Genomic DNA, 17,582 nt, shown 5'->3' with positions numbered 1-17,582 from the left:
GGTAAGGTGAGACTGGGAGTGACTGGTTAGCCACCAGGAGATGCTGCGGCTGGAGGGAGGAGGGGGTCATAGCATGCACGTGGCGCGGACCTCACGGCTGCTGGGCACTATGGTAAGGGGAGACTGGGAGTGACTGGTTAGCTCCCAGGAGACGCTGATGCTGGAGGGAGGAGGGGGTCAGAGCCTGCAAGCAGCGCGGACTTCTGCAGCGCTACCCGCCGGCTAAAGTGTGTGAAGGAGCTAGGCGCAACTCACTGCGGGTGGCAGCGCTGCAGCTAGCGGTGGGGTCGCAGGGGCTGGAGATAACAGAGGCAGTACGGAAAGTGCACAGCGGCTGGTGACCCACAAAACTACAGCTAAGAAGCGTGGAGTGTGCCAGAATGTGACGCTCCTCCCTGCCAGAGAGACCCTGCTGAGTATGCTGATGTGGGGATCAAGTATGGCATACCCCCTCACACACCCCCATACCTCCCAAATGTCCCAATTTTCGCGGGACAGTCCCATTTTTTGGGGTCTGTCCCGCTGTCCCACCCGCGGGTCGCAGTGTCCTGCGGTGGGGGGGGGGGGGAGCAGTTGGAAAGCTCCTGTACTCGCTGTTCTGCTTAGCAGAGCAGCGGTGAATAGTGGAGACAGAGGGAGAGGGGGCATCAGGGGGTACGGATTAAGGGGGGGTTCCAGCAGCAGAGCCGGATTAAGGGGGGGGGCAGGCGGTACGTACCGTTGGCCCCACAGTTTTAGGGGGCCCCCTGGCTGGAGTAGCTCTGTCCCAGGTCAGAAGCTCCCCCCCTCCCCCCCCCCCGTCCTGCCAGCAACAACGGCAGCATTGTGCTACAGTCAGCATACTCTGCTGCGTGTTGGCAGGTCTGTGGTGTTGCAGGGAGGCAGCAGTCTCCCTGCTTTCTTCTGCCTGTGCGGGTGTGTAGGGGGAGCGACCACCTCCTCTGGATTTACCAATAGCTGAGGGGCCAAAATACCATTAAAAAAAAACAAAAACAAAAAAAAAAAAAAACGGAATTTGCATAATGGGGCGTGGCCTCGCGGTCCGCGATTAGGCCACGCCCCCAACCCACAGCAGGCACAGCAATGAGATAGGGCTCCCCTGTCTCAAGTACCCTGTGCCCCCCGGACTCATAATCAGCCCCTGGGGGCATGCCAGCAGCTCACAGAGCGCTGGGCATGCCCCCTCACTGACGAAAACGGGGCCCTCCCGCGAAGCCACGCCGTGTGTGTGTGTGTGTGTGTGTGTGTGTGTGTGTGTGTGTAAGCTGGGGGGGTGTGTGTGTGTGTGTAAGCTGGGGGGGTGTGTGTGTGTGTAAACTGGGGGTGTGTGTAAGCTGGGAGGTATGCACCCCTGCCTGTGCCATGTCCATACTATCTGCTTCTGCAGCTGCTCCTAGTGTCCTATAGATTTGGCCAGATCTGTGACTCATTTGACTAACTCCGCCCACTGTTGTGACTCCGCCCAGCATTAGCAAATGAATCACAAGATCACAGATCTGGGCTATTATATAGGAGATACTGCTCAAAAAAATAAAGGGAACACTAAAATAACACATCCTAGATCTGAATGAATGAAATATTCTTATTAAATACTTTGTTCTTTACATAGTTGAATGTGCTGACAACAAAATCACACAAAACTTATCAATGGAAATCCAATTTATTAACCCATGGAGGTCTGGATTTGGAGTCACACTCAAAATTAAAGTGGAAAAACACACTACAGGCTGATCCAACTTTGATGTAATGTCCTTAAAACAAGTAAAAATGAGGCTCAGTAGTGTGTGTGGCCTCCACGTGCCTGCATGACCTCCTTACAGTGCCTGGGCATGCTCCTGATGAGGTGGCGGATGGTCTCCTGAGGGATCTCCTCCCAGACCTGGACTAAAGCATCCGCCAACTCCTGGACAGTCTGTGGTGCAACGTGGCGTTGGTGGATGGGGCGAGACATGATGTCCCAGATGTGCTCAATTGGATTCAGGTCTGGGGAACGGGCGGGCCAGACCATAGCATCAATGCCTTCGTCTTGCAGGAACTGCTGACACACTCCAGCCACATGAGGTCTAGCATTGTCTTGCATTAGGAGGAACCCAGGGCCAACCACACCAGCATATGGTCTCACAACGGGTCTGAGGATCTCATCTCGGTACCTAATGGCAGTCAGGCTACCTCTGGTGAGCACATGGAGGGCTGTGCGGCCCCCCAAAGAAATGCCACCCCACACCATTACTGACCCACTGCCAAACTGGTCATGTTGGAGGATGTTGCAGGCAGCAGAACGTTCTCCTTGGCGTCTCCAGACTCTGTCAAGTCTGTCACATGTGCTCAGTGAGAACCTGCTTTCATCTGTGAAGAGCACAGGGCGCCAGTGGCGAATTTGCCAATCTTGGTGTTCTCTGGCAAATGCCAAACGTCCTGCACGGTGATGGGCTGTAAGCACAACCCCCACCTGTGGACGTCGGGCCCTCATACCACCCTCATGGAGTCTGTTTCTAATCGTTTGAGTAGACACATGCACATATGTGGCTTGCTGGAGGTCATTTTGCAGGGCTCTGGCAGTGTTCCTCCTTGCACAAAGGCGGAGGTAGCGATCCTGCTGCTGGGTTGTTGCCCTCCTACGGCCTCCTCCACATCTCCTGATGTACTGGCCTGTCTCCTGGTAGTGCCTCCATGCTCTGGACACTACGCTGACAGACACAGCAAACCTTCTTGCCACAGCTCGCATTGATGTGCCATCCTGGATGAGCTGCACTACCTGAGCCACTTGTGTGGGTTGTAGACTCCGTCTCATGCTACCACTAGAGTAAAAGCACCGCCAGCTTTCAAAAGTGACCAAAACATCAGCATAGGAGCTGAGAAGTGGTCTGTGGTTACCACCTGCAGAACAACTCCTTTATTGGGGGTGTCTTGCTAATTGCCTATAATTCCCACCTGTTGCACAACAGCATGTGAAATTGATTGTCAGTCAGTGTTGCTTCCTAAGTGGACAGTTTGATTTCACAGAAGTGTGATTGACTTGGAGTTACATTGTGTTGTTTAAGTGTTCCCTTTATTTTTTTGAACAGTGTATATTTATATCTAAAAATCTTTTTTTAGATTTTTTTTATCATTTGAAATATTTTTTTATTTAAAATGTCTTTGTATTTTTTAATTAAAAAGTAAAACTGAGAGCCCAACATGGCTCATGCATGCACATCTGCAAAGCATTAAGTGAATCCTTACCACCCTGGTGTAGGATTGCCATTGTAGCTATTTATTTTTCTGGAAAAGCAACAGCTAAGATGGAGTTAATTTTATAATTCACTGCAGTGCCTAATAATGTGGGATGAACACTCAAATATGGCAATAATCAGGGAACAATTTTGGATTTTTTTTTAATTTAAACTATTCTAGCACTCAAGAAAAGGCAGACAATACAGTTTTCACCCTTTCACACACACACAAATACTTTTCTTATTGTAGCTACACTATAAAATGGTTGAATGTAGGCACCATCTATGCTCTCCATAGAGATAGCCACATGGTTGGTTCTATATCGGAGGGGCTGAAGGGACCTTGTGACGTTTGAGGGGAGGAGCTACGTCACCAGGGGGAGGAGCTACGGGCGAAAAGGGTACCCGAAAAGTACGCTCGCCACGCTTCGGGCACGGTGGCTCGCTCCGCTCCGCTTCGCTCACCACCTAATTACTAAAGGTAATAGTTGGTGGCGTGGATAGTAGAGGAACTATCCCGCTGGCCTAGCTCCTCCCCCTTGCGTCGTAACTCCTCCCCCTTACGGAAAAGGTCCCTTAGCCCACTTGATTCTAGCATCTACTGTGCCAGGCTGAGACTATTCACAGCCGGCAATCGCTCCATTAATTCCATTAGGAATTAATGGAGCAATCACCAGCTGAGAATAGTCGCAGTCTGCCATGCCATGCAGCATGCCACATTGCAGTAATATGAGCATGGTTACATCAGTAGTCGTGGTAAATAACATATTTGCTGTGGCTAATTGAATTCACCCTTAGTCTGAAAATTATCATAGACACTGATAGAGTTATGCAAAACTTCATCTAGGGACGCTGAGAGAGTTATATGGGACAATACTCTTCATGAACCACAAATACTGTATATTTGATTTTCATGACACAAATTAATCTAACAAAATAATTTTGAGGACATAAATTAGATTAAGGCTATTTGTATTGTCTATTTTACTTTCTCTTACGTCCTAGAGGATGCTGGGGACTCCGTAAGGACCATGGGGTATAGACGGGCTTCGCAGGAGACATGGGCACTTTAAGACCTTTAATGGGCGTGAACTGACTCCTCCCTCTATGCCCCTCCTCCAGACTCCAGTTAGATCCTGTGCCCAGAGGAGACTGGTCACACACTAGGGGAGCTCGACTGAGTTTCTCTAGAAAATAGACTTTGTTGGGTTTTTTATGTTCAGGGAGCTCTGCTGGCAACAAGCTCCCTGCTTCGTGGGACTGAGGGGAGAGAAGCAGACCCACTTTCCTGGACTGATGGGATCTGCTTCTTAGGCTACTGGACACCATGTGCTCCAGAGGGTCTGAACACTGGTGTCGTCTAGCTGTTCGTTCCCGGAGCCACGCCGCCGTCCTCCTCACAGAGCCGGAAGATAGAAGCCGGGTGAGTATAGGAAGAAAGAAGACTTCACAGGCGGCAGAAGACATCAGAGCTTCGGAAGGTACCGCGCAGCGGTCGCGCTGAGCGCCTTTGCTCCCGCACACACACGAGGCACTGCAAGGGTGCAGTGCGCAGGGGTGGCGTCCTGGGCAGCAAAGTTTACCTCATAAAAATGACTGGCAAGCTATATACACTGCATTGCAGGGTATTTAAAACCCCCGCCAGTATAAATATTAGTGGGACCGAAGCCCGCCGTCGAGGGGGCAGGTTTCGTCCCTCAGCTCTAACCAGCGCCATTTTTCTCCACAGCTTGGCTGCAGAGACGCTGCTCCCGGACCCTGCCCTGATATCTACAAGTAACAGGGTGCAAAATGAGGGGGGGGGGGGGGGGGGGGGGCGCACAATATTTGGTGCTGATTTGATATATATATATTATATATAAAACGCGCTATACAGGTCTGGGGTATTGTTATATTTCAGACTGTGGCGGCGTTGGGTGTGAGCTGGCAAACTTCCTCTCTGTCTCTCCAAAGGACCTCCTTGTGGGTCTGTCCCCTATAATTCAGTGTGTGTGGGGGTGTCAGTACGTGTGTGTCAACATGTCTGAGGCGGAAGGCTATTCGAGGGAGGAAGAGGAGCAAAATGTGATAGTGACTGCGTTGGCACCGCCGACTGCTGATTGGGTAGACATGTGGAATGTTTTGAATGCAAGTGTGGCTTTATTGCATAAAAGAATGGACAAAGCTGAGTCTCAGAACCAAGCATGGAGTCAATCCATGGATATTGCTGTGTCTCAGAACCCATCAGGGTCACAGAAACATCCCTTTACCCAGATAGCAGACACTGATACCGACACGGATTCCGACTCCAGTGTCGATTATGATGAGGCGAGATTACACCCACAGGTGGCCAAGAGTATTCAGTACATGATTGTAGCAATAAGGGATGTATTACATATCACAGAGGACCCTTCTGTCCCTGACACAAGGGTCTGTATGTTTAAAGAGAAGAAACGTGAGGTAACGTTTCCCCCATCTCATGAACTGAACGCTCTATTTGAAAAGGCTTGGGAAACTCCAGACAAGAGGCTACAGGTTCCCAAGAGAATTATTATGGCGTATCCTTTCCCCTCACAGGACAGGTTACGGTGGGAATCCTCTTCCTCGGTGGATAAAGCCTTGACGCGGTTATCCAAAAAAGTGGCCCTACCGTCCCCGGACACGGCGACACTAAAGGATCCTGCGGACCGCAAGCAGGAAACCACTTTAAAATCAATTTATGCGACTACGGGAGCCCTCCTCAGACCGGCAGTTGCATCGGCATGGGTGAGTAGCGCTATAGCAGCTTGGGCAGATAACTTGTCATCTGACATGGACACCCTCGACAGGGATACTGTTTTGTTAACTTTGGGTCACATAAAAGACGCAGCGTTATACCCAAGGGAGGCTGGAGGGATATTGGCCTCTTGGGATCAAGGGCCAATGCAATTGCAATTTCAGCTAGGAGGTCGCTGTGGACCCGTCAATGGACTGGTGATGCTGACTCCAAGAGACTTATGGAGGCTCTGCCTTACAAAGGTGAAGTGTTGTTTGGGGATGGCCTCGCGGACCTGGTTTCCACAGCTACCGCGGGTAAGTCTTCTGTTTTGCCTTTTGTTCCCCCACAGCAAAAGAAAACGCCTCAGTACCAGATGCAGTCCTTTCGGTCTCATAAATTCAGAAAGGGGCGTGGATCGTCTTTCCTCGCCAGAGGTAGAAGAAGAGGGAAAAGAACACGTCCTGAGATTCGCTGTGCAGGATTGTCATTACCAATTTCAGACGTTGCCGTTTGGGCTTTCCACGGCCCCGAGAATTTTCACCAAGCTAATGGCAGAAATGATGGTGCTCCTGCGCAAGCAGGGTGTCACAATTATCCCGTACTTGGACGATCTCCTGATAAAAGCGAGATCAGGAGAACAATTACTGAAAAATGTGGAGCTCTCTCTGAAGGTGCTACGACAACACGGCTGGCTTCTAAATTTGCAAAAGTCGCAGTTGGTTCCGACAACTCGGCTGTCGTTCTTGGGCAAGATTCTGGATACAGAAAGACAGAGGGGTTTTCTTCCAGTGAAAAAAGCTCAGGAAATCCAGAACATGGTCAAGGCTCTGCTAAAACCAAAAAGAGTATCGGTTCATCAATGCACTCGAGTGTTGGGAAAGATGGTGGCGGCCTACGAGGCCATTCCGTTTGGCAGGTTTCATGCAAGAGCTTTTCAGTGGGACCTACTGAACTAGTGGTCGGGGTCCCATCTCCAAATGCATCGGTTGATATGCCTGTCCCCCAGGGCCAGGATCTCTCTCCTGTGGTGGCTCCAGGGGGCTCACCTTCTAGAGGGTCGCAGGTTCGGAATTCAGGATTGGGTTCTCGTGACCACGGACGCGAGCTTCCGAGGATGGGGAGCGGTCACACAGGGAATAAACTTTCAGGGAATATGGTCAAGCCAGGAGGCTTGTCTGCACATAAATGTGCTGGAATTAAGGGCCATATACAACGGCCTGAGACAGGCGGAGCACCTTCTTCGCAACCTACCGGTTCTGATCCAGTCAGACAACGTCACAGCCGTGGCGCATGTAAACCTACAAGGCGGAACAAAGAGCAGAGCAGCTATGGCAGAGGCCACCAAGATTCTTCGCTGGGCGGAAAATCATGTGAGCGCCCTGTCAGCAGTATTCATTCCGGGAGTGGACAACTGGGAAGCAGACTTCCTCAGCAGACACGATCTCCATCCAGGAGAGTGGGGACTTTATCAAGAGGTCTTTGCAGAAGTGACAAGTTGCTGGGGACTCCCTCAAATAGACATGATGGCGTCATGCCTCAACAAGAAGCTTTGGACGTATTGTTCAAGGTCAAGGGACCCTCAGGCGATAGCGGTGGACGCGCTGGTAACACCATGGGTGTATCAGGCGGTGTATGTGTTCCCTCCCCTTCCACTCATCTCAAAAATATTGAGAATCATAAGAAGAACAAAAGTTCAGACGATACTCATTGTTCCAGATTGGCCTCGAAGGGCCTGGTATCCAGATCTTCAGGAAATGCTCACGGAAGATCCTTGGCCTCTTCCTCTCAGAGAGGACCTGTTACAACAGGGGCCATGTGTGTTCCAGGACTTACCGCAATTACGTTTGATGGCATGGCGGTTGAATACCAGATCCTAGCTAGGAAAGGTATTCCAGGGGAAGTCATCCCTACTCTACTTAAAGCTAGGAAGGAGGTAACGGCGAAGCACTATCACCATATCTGGAGGAAGTATGTGTCTTGGTGTGAATCCAAGAATGCTCCTTCGGTCGTTTTCTCCATTTTCTACAGACAGGAGTGGATATGGGCCTGAAGTTAGGCTCCATTAAGGTACAGATTTCAGCCTTATCAATATTCTTTCAGAAGGAATTGGCTTCTCTTCCAGAAGTGCAGACTTTTGTGAAGGGAGTACTACACATCCAACCTCCTTTTGTGCCCTCAGTGGCACCGTAGGACCTTAACGTGGTGTTACAGTTCCTTAAATCACATTGGTGTGAACCTCTTCAAACTGTTGACTTGAAATTTCTCACTTGGAAAGTGGTCATGTTATTGGCCTTGGCTTCGGCAAGGCGGGTTTCAGAATTGGCGGCTTTGTCTCACAAGAGCCCCTATCTGATTTTCCATGTAGATAGAGCGGAATTGAGAACTCGTCCTCAATTTATACCCAAGGTGGTTTCGTCGTTTCACATGAACCAACCTATTGTGGTGCCGGTGGCTACGGATGTCTTGGAAGATTCCAAGTCCCTTGATGTGGTCAGGGCTTTAAAAATCTATGTAGCCAGAACGGCTCGTATTAGGAAAACAGAGGCACTGTTTGTCCTGTATGCGGCCAACAAGATTGGCGCGCCTGCTTCCAAGCAGACTATTGCACGCTGTATCTGTAACACGATTCAGCAGGCTCATTCTACGGCTGGATTGCCGTTACCAAAATCGGTAAAGGCCCATTCCACTAGGAAGGTGGGTTCTTCTTGGGTGGCTGCCCGGGGTGTCTCGGCGTTATAGCTCTGCCGAGCGGCTACTTGGTCGGGTTCAAACACTTTTGCAAAATTCTATAAGTTTGATACCCTGGCTGATGAGGACCTTATGTTTGCTCAATCGGTGCTGCAGAGTCATCCGCACTCTCCCGCCCGGTCTGGAGCTTTGGTATAAACCCCATGGTCCTTACAGAGTCCCCAGCATCCTCTAGGACGTAAGAGAAAATAAGATTTTAAACCTACCGGTAAATCTTTTTCTCCTAGTCCGTAGAGGATGTTGGGCGCCCGTCCCAGTGCGGAGTGAAATCTGCAATAATTGTACATAGTTATTGATAAGATTATACACAGGTTGTGTTACTGTTGAAATCAGGCTGTTGCTGTTTTCTGTTGTTGTTCATACTGTTAACTGGTTTACTTATATACCATGTTGTACGGTGTGTTTGTGGTATGAGCTGGTATGTGTCTCACCCTTGATTAACAAAATCCTTTTCCTCAAAATGTCCGTCTCCTCTGGGCACAGTTCCTATAACTGGAGTCTGGAGGAGGGGCATAGAGGGAGGAGCCAGTTCACGCCCATTAAAGGTCTTAAAGTGCCAATGTCTCCTGCGGAGCCCGTCTATACCCCATGGTCCTTACGGAGTCCCCAGCATCCTCTACGGACTAGGAGAAAAAGATTTACCGGTAGGTTTAAAATCTTATTATATGCTTGTGCATTTGTATATTTAATCATTTTTCCTGGGGTACGGATTCAAATACACCAGGGAGATTACCATAAGTGGAATGTTCCACTGTCCCATGGATTGTAACAATTGTCCTGATTACAGCACATTTGAAAGTTGTGACCCGAAGTGAGTGTCCCTTTAATACCGCAGGTACCAAAGGCTGGTGTTTTTAATCAAACAGAAAAAGATATGTGTACCTGGCGTTGCCCTCATGATGTGTGGTCATGTGGCAATAAACATTTGGTGTGTGCTCATTGTCCTAATTAAAGACAACTGTGTGTTGTAAACAGACTTGCATTGTTGATATCTTGTGAAGCTGTGGTATATCTCTAATATAGATTATATCTAATATATATACACAGGGCCGGTGCCAGGGTGTTCGGCGCCCCCCTGCAAACTATAAATTTGCGCCCTCCCATATTCCTTTGGCGCGCGCCGGGAAAAGGGGTGTGGTCTCACAAGTAAGGGGCATGGCCACACAGTAGTACCCCCATTTAAAATTACGCCACAATGTAGCACAATCTTATTAATCTTATACGTAATGCCCCACCCGTAGTAGTAGCGTCCTTATACGTAATGCCCCACCCGTAGTAGTAGCGTCCTTATTTGTAATGCACCCCAGTAGTAGACGCGTCCTTATACGTAATACCCCCCAGTAGTAGTAGCATCCTTATGCATAATGCCCCCCCAGTAGTAGTAGCATCCTTATACATAATGCCCCCCCAGTAGTAGTAGTAGCATCCTTATACATAATGCCCCCCCAGTAGTAGTAGCGTCCTTATACGTAATGCCCTCCCGGTAATAGTAGCGTCCTTGTACATAATGCCCCCCCCAGTAGTAGTAGCGTTCTTATACGTAGTGCACCCCAGTAGTAGTATCGTCCTTATATGTAATACCCCCAGCCCCAGTAGTAGTAGCGTCCTTACACGTAATTGCCCCCCCAGTAGTAGCGTTGTTACACGTAATGCCCCCTGTAGTAATAGCGTCCTTATACGTAATGCCCCCCCAGTAGTGGCATCCATAGAGCGCGCGCACAGACATACCTCACACACACACACACACAATTCACACATATATACACACACACCCACTTCTCTCTCACCCTCCACTTACCTAATCCAGTCTCCCTCTGTACAGCAGCCAGGTCTGTGTAGCTCCGCCCCCTTATGGCCCGTTTAGCCACGCCCCCTACCGTCCCCGTGTAGCTCCGCCCCCTTTTGTCCCGTACTCGGCGCTCTCACACAGATGAGATGAGGTGAGGGGAGGGAGGAGGCGTATCATGCTGCAGGTTCCCGCTGCCAGTGCCTGTCATACAGTGACAGACACAGCAGTGGCAGCAGCAGCAGCAGGGGGGACAGGTCGGCGCAGCAGGGAAGGGATGCAGAGTAGGAGAAGCGCCTATCCGTCCCAGCGCCTCCCTGCACTGCATCCCTTCGCTGAGCGGGTAGCGCCGGGCCTGTATATACATATATATATATCAAAGTCAAAGTATGTATGTATATACAGGTGGTCTTCTGTTTGCCGGCGGTCGGGCTCCCGGCGCTCAGTATACCGGCGCCGGGAGCCCGACAGCCGGCATACCGACACTTATTTTCCCTCGTGGGGGTCCACGACCCCCATAGAGGGAGAATAAAATAGTGTGGCGCGCGTAGCGCGCCACCGTGCCCGTAGCGTGGCGAGCGCAGCGAGCCCGCAAGGGGCTCATTTGCGCTCGCCAAGCTGTCGGTAAGCCGGCGGTCGGGCTCCCGGCGCCGGGATGCTGGTCGCCGGGAGCCCGACCGCCGGCCAGCCGTAGTGAACCCGTATATACTGTATGTATATTTGTACATTATGTTTGTTCATCATAGGCTCTTACATGCCTTGATGGATCTGGATCAAACTTTGAACACATGCCCTCCATTATCTAACTTAAAATACTGGTGGGGTTTCAAGTGAAAAAATCCACCTCTTGCGGGGCCAGGGCCCTAATCACGAAAATGCATATAGAAAATGCACTGGTCTGTTTGTGTGCCTGTCTGTCTGATCTGTCTGTGAGGTCATTCTGAGATGTCATAACGGTAGCAACTACATATAGCAGGACTTTGCTGCTGCTGCTGCCCTGTCACATTACTCCTAAAGAGTCCTGGCAACACACAGCTCACCAACAGTAGGCGATATCACCGGAAAAGCTATTCACATAAGGTTAGTGACTGGTCATAGATATGCAATGTGGCGGCGGCAGACTTGGAGAGTGATTAATGAGAGTCAGAGGAAAATAGAAATGATTTACAGTTACATATACGGTTACCCTTCATTATCCAACTTAAAATACCGGCAGGGCTTCAACAACAAACAAAAAATCCACCACTTTTGGGGCCAGGGCCATATATACACTGCACAAAAAAATAAAGGGAACACTAAAATAACACATCCTAGATCTGAATGAATGAAATATTCTTATTAAATACTTTGTTCTTTACATAGTTGAATGTGCTGAAAACAAAATCACACAAAAATTATCAATGGAAATCAAATTTATTAACCCATGGAGGTCTGGATTTGGAGCCACACTCAAAATTAAAGTGGAAAAACACACTACAGGCTGATCCAACTTTGATGTAATGTCCTTAAAACAAGTCAAAATGAGGCTTAGTAGAGTGTGTGTGGCCTCCACGTGCCTGTATGACCTCTCTACAACCCACACAAGTGGCTCAGGTAGTGCAGCTCATCCAGGATGGCACATCAATGCGAGGGGTGTAGTACGGATGACCGGTGGTCAGGAGACCGCCGGTCAGCTTACCGACGCCGGGATCCCGGCGGGGAGGGGCGAGTGCAGCAAGCCCCTTGCGGCTCGGTGGCAACCTGCAGTCGCCACGGGTTCTATTCCCACTCTATGGGTGTCGTGGACACCCACGAGTGGAAATAGTCCCTGTTGGTTGGCATGCCGACCATCGGGATAGTGAGCCGTCTGGAGACGCCAAGGAGAACGTTCTGCTGCCTGCAACATCCTCCAGCATGACCGGTTTGGCAGTGGGTCAGTAATGGTGTGGGGTGGCATTTCTTTGGTGGGCCGCACAGCCCTCCATGTGCTCGCCAGAGGTAGCCTGACTGCCAATTGGTACCGAGATGAGATCCTCAGACCCCTTGTGAGACCATATGCTGGAGCGGTTGGCCCTGGGTTCCTCCTAATGCAAGACAATGCTAGACCTCATGTGGCTGGAGTGTGTCAGCAGTTCCTGCAAGACGAAGGCATTGATGCTATGGACTGGCCCGCCCATTCCCCAGACCTAAATCCAATTGAGCACATCTGGGACATCATGTCTTGCTCCATCCACCAACGCCACGTTGCACCACAGACTGTCCAGGAGTTGGCAGATGCTTTAGTCCAGGTTTGGGAGGAGATCCCTCAGGAGACCATCCGCCACCTCATCAGGAGCATGCCCAGGCATTGTAGGGAGGTCATACAGGCCCGTGGAGGCCACACACACTACTGAGCCTCATTTTGACTTGTTTTAAGGACATTACATCAAAGTTGGATCAGCCTGTAGTGTGTTTTTCCACTTTAATTTTGACTGTGACTCCAAATCCAGACCTCCATGGGTTAATAAATTTGATTTCCATTGATAAGTTTTGTGTGATTTTGTTGTCAGCACATTCAACTATGTAAAGAACAAAGTATTTAATAAGAATATTTCATTCATTCAGATCTAGGATGTGTTATTTTAGTGTTCCCTTAATTTTTTTGAGCAGTGTACTTCCTACATGCCTTGATGGATCTGGACCAAACATGATACATATACTCAACTTAAAATATTGTTGTGGTTTCAATTCAAAGAAATCCACCTCCGTATTTTTATATATATATATGTATATATATATATATATATATATATATATATATATATATATATATAGTCCAGCATGTCAGGCGGCACTCCGTTTATAATGGTAACTGCTAGTAAAGCCGGTGCCCTCCAGGAGGAATTAGGGCCAAGCCCCTCCAAAATGCACAAACACCAGTCAGGCGGCACTCACGGCGATAAATGAAGAAGCAGATGCCTTGCAGAGACAATCAACGTTTCAATGTATAAAATCATACATTTTCATCAGGACAACAAGACAATAAAACATACATACCTATATAGCCCTCTCCATCTGAGCATGGCGCCGCCCGCCCGCCGCAACCCGCTCCGTCCAATGACGTAATCCGCAAGCGCCGGCGTCCGGCGTCATGACAACCAGACGAAGCTCACTGAAACACACATGAAAAACCGGATTGCAGTGAAACAGAATAAACAGACACTTAAGTGAACATAAAAAAATCTAAAACCTAATACCTAGTGTAACACATTTAAGATCATGATGCCTGGCTACGAACACTTTCTGAACAATTTCATTTAAGAACAACAACTATATATTAGTGGCATCAATCCCACATAGAGTACACTAGTGCGCCATGTGGGTAATTTACAACGATCCTGTCGACCTGAGTTATAGACAGTATTAATGGAACTATTTAATGACCAAACTAAACAAGAAAACTACATAAAAGAAAAAAAACTGAAAAAATGGAGAACATGTAAACTCCCCACCAAACCATATCAGCTGCCCTGATTGAAGACCTATGTGCCGCCATCCTTTCTTTGAAGGCACACTCCGTCTTGCCTTCATGTGACTGCACGTGCAGCCACATGATTGCAGGAGACAGCTTCCATCATCCATACGCTGGGTAAAAGTTTAGAATCTTACATCGGGTGACTTGCACCACTAGATTTGTAGTGTACTTATTGAGCTGTCCGTGTGGCCTACACTATGTAGGCAAGACGGAGTGTGCCTTCAAAGAAAGGATGGCGGCACATAGGTCTTCAATCAGGGCAGCGCTTAACTCAGGAAAAAGTGATCAGCCAGTAGCGCGTCACTTTATTGAGGCACGTCATTCTCTAGCCCAGCTAAGACACCGTATTATAGACCACATTCCCCCACTCAAACGGGGGGGAGACCGTGGCCTTTTATTATTAAAAAGGGAAGCAAAGTGGATCTTTCTTTTAGATACCTTGTCTCCTCGTGGCCTTAATGAACATCAAGGGCTGGCATGCTTTATTTAATCTGCTTTTGGGACCTTAATTATCGCATTTATGTTGTAATATGTGAATGATATGGTTTGGTGGGGAGTTTACATGTTCTCCATTTTTTCAGTTTTTTTTCTTTTATGTAGTTTTCTTGTTTAGTTTGGTCATTAAATAGTTCCATTAATACTGTCTATAACTCAGGTCGACAGGATCGTTGTAAATTACCCACATGGCGCACTAGTGTACTCTATGTGGGATTGATGCCACTAATATATAGTTGTTGTTCTTAAATGAAATTGTTCAGAAAGTGTTCGTAGCCAGGCATCATGATCTTAAATGTGTTACACTAGGTATTAGGTTTTAGATTTTTTTATGTTCACTTAAGTGTCTGTTTATTCTGTTTCACTGCAATCCGGTTTTTCATGTGTGTTTCAGTGAGCTTCGTCTGGTTGTCATGACGCCGGACGCCGGCGCTTGCGGATTACGTCATTGGACGGAGCGGGTTGCGGCGGGCGGGCGGCGCCATGCTCAGATGGAGAGGGCTATATAGGTATGTATGTTTTATTGTCTTGTTGTCCTGATGAAAATGTATGATTTTATACATTGAAACGTTGATTGTCTCTGCAAGGCATCTGCTTCTTCATTTATCGCCGTGAGTGCCGCCTGACTGGTGTTTGTGCATTTTGGAGGGGCTTGGCCCTAATTCCTCCTGGAGGGCACCGGCTTTACTAGCAGTTACCATTATAAACGGAGTGCCGCCTGACATGCTGGACTATTATGGTTTGTTCACAGACATACTTGTTTGAATGAACCTGTGGAAGGCACCTGTTATCTCTTTTTTTCCCAGCTCTGATCTGGTTGGACGTGTTTTTAGCTCACTAAAGTCTCTTTGGTTTCACTTTGGGTGATACAAGTAACACCGATCTGGATACAGCACAGTATTTGGAACTATGACCTCACACATAGACACAGACCTGGATGCATTACTGGCTGTTATTGATCTCACACAAGGTGAGACTTTCAGCTACTCAGATGGGGACGCTGATTCCATTCGTTTTAAAGACAAACTGAGCACTACGAGTGGTGACGTTGATAACTTGCACTTGTTTAGAGATCTATTAAAATTAAAGAAGCGGGAGTTGGATTACTACTACCACGGTGTAACACTGTCCGATTACCACCGGGATGGGAAAATTCCCCGGGGTTTTCGGATTAAGAATGTGCCCACCATTGGCCGCTTCAACGAATCTTTCTGCAAAAAATAGATCTCTATTTTGAACAAGTGTTCGTACGACTTAATCCTGCTGGTGATAGAGGAAGTTACCCGTGAATTGGCCAGTATTAGATCCCAAATAGAGACGTTTGAACTTTCTCATAAATCTACGCTTACGGCAGACCAGTCCAATGATTGGCTGGGCAGTTTATCCACACAATTGGACAAATATAGGAAAGATCTTATCCAATATAAGCGACACAAACTTGAGAAAGTCAATATGGATTATACCCGTAAACAAGTATATCCATGGATCACTGGCACGTCCAATCCAGCTAGATTTAATAGACGACGCTATCCCAATTATAATAATCAAGTTGCGCTTGATACTGACACCTCTACAGATGGGAATGGCTCAGCAAGTGAGGTGGATACACAAGGGAATCTCTCAGGTCATCCCCCTTTAGGGGTGCTCACAAGAGCTCAACTGATAAACCCCGCAGGCAACGTACGCGGAGGGGGGGCCAGAACAAAAGGACGAGGGGCAGGCCGTCCCCGGTACAAGAAGAAGACCAAGTAATATTCAACCTTTCCGAGCGAACCCTCACACCTATGGAAACCTTGGTGTTATCTAAAGGATTAAACTTTGTACCCACCAACCGGTTTGACCCCTTTGAGTGGAAGATCGAACAATACAAACTGGGGAGACAATTACGCCTTAAAGAGTATTTCAACGACAAGTCTACGAAAGTGGACTCATGTGGCGACTTGCCGCCATCATTACGGAAAAAATCCAGATTTGATCCTGTCTCTCACAATCAGTCTATTAAAGTCTTTTGTCGCACTTTGGATAGTTCAGTGCAACAGCTTACTTCCATATCCACTAAGACACATTCCAACCTTTCCCGTGAGGAGTGGGAGGCACTGAAATCGCTCGGTAATTATGATGACATTGTCATCAGGCCCGCCGATAAGGGCGGGGCCATTGTTATACAGAATGTATCCGACTACGTGTTGGAATTAGATAAACAACTGGGCGATATCAGTGTCTACTGCAGACTCTCTGCAGATCCCACTCCACGGTTTAAGGAGGAATTGGATCACATCTTGACTAATGCGGTCTCTGATGGCCTAATTTTACAATCTACGTGTGATGCTCTGATCACTTGGTTTCCTGTAATTCCTTTGCTTTACTCGCTTCCTAAGATCCACAAGGATGCTCAGTGCCCCCCTGCTAGGCCCATTATATCGGCTAGGGGTTCCATGTACCAGAAAATTTCTATGTACTTGGATCATTTTTTGCAGCCATGTGTGCAGGCCAAGGAATCATACCTTAAGGATACCACCATGCTCCTAAAAAGATTGGAGGAGCTTGGGGATATTCCAAGGGGTTGTTTTTTGGCCACCATTGATGTTAAGAGCCTGTACACTTGTATACCCCATCAGGAGGGGCTATCAGCTGTGAGATCTGTAATAGAGGGGAATCCTTTGTACAAGGGTCCTGATGTTAACCTTTTCATGCGGTTGTTGGAATTGACACTCCAACGCAATTACTTTATGTTTAATAATGCATACTACCTCCAACTCCAAGGGTGTGCCATGGGAAGTAACGTGGCCCCTTCATTTGCGAACTGTTTCATGTTCGCAGTGGAGGAAACCTTGTTTTTTAAATGTCCGGATATTCGCAGCAAGATCATACTTTATGTACGATTTATTGATGATCTTTTAGTCCTTTGGGGGGGATCACGGGATGAGTTGGAGTCTTTGATTGTTATGCATAACGCGTCAGACTCCCCTGTGAAACTCATATATACCATTGACCAGAGGAGCGTTAATTTCCTGGGTGTATGCATTACCATCAACGATGGAAAGGTTAACACTGGACTGTTTGTGAAGCCAACTGACAGAAATAATATGTTGTTGGCTACTAGCCATCATC

This window comes from Pseudophryne corroboree, chromosome 2 (assembly GCF_028390025.1).
Source record: "Pseudophryne corroboree isolate aPseCor3 chromosome 2, aPseCor3.hap2, whole genome shotgun sequence".
Lineage (NCBI taxonomy): Eukaryota > Metazoa > Chordata > Amphibia > Anura > Myobatrachidae > Pseudophryne > Pseudophryne corroboree.
The sequence above is the reverse complement of the archived record's forward strand: the minus strand, read 5'-3'. Positions refer to the sequence as shown.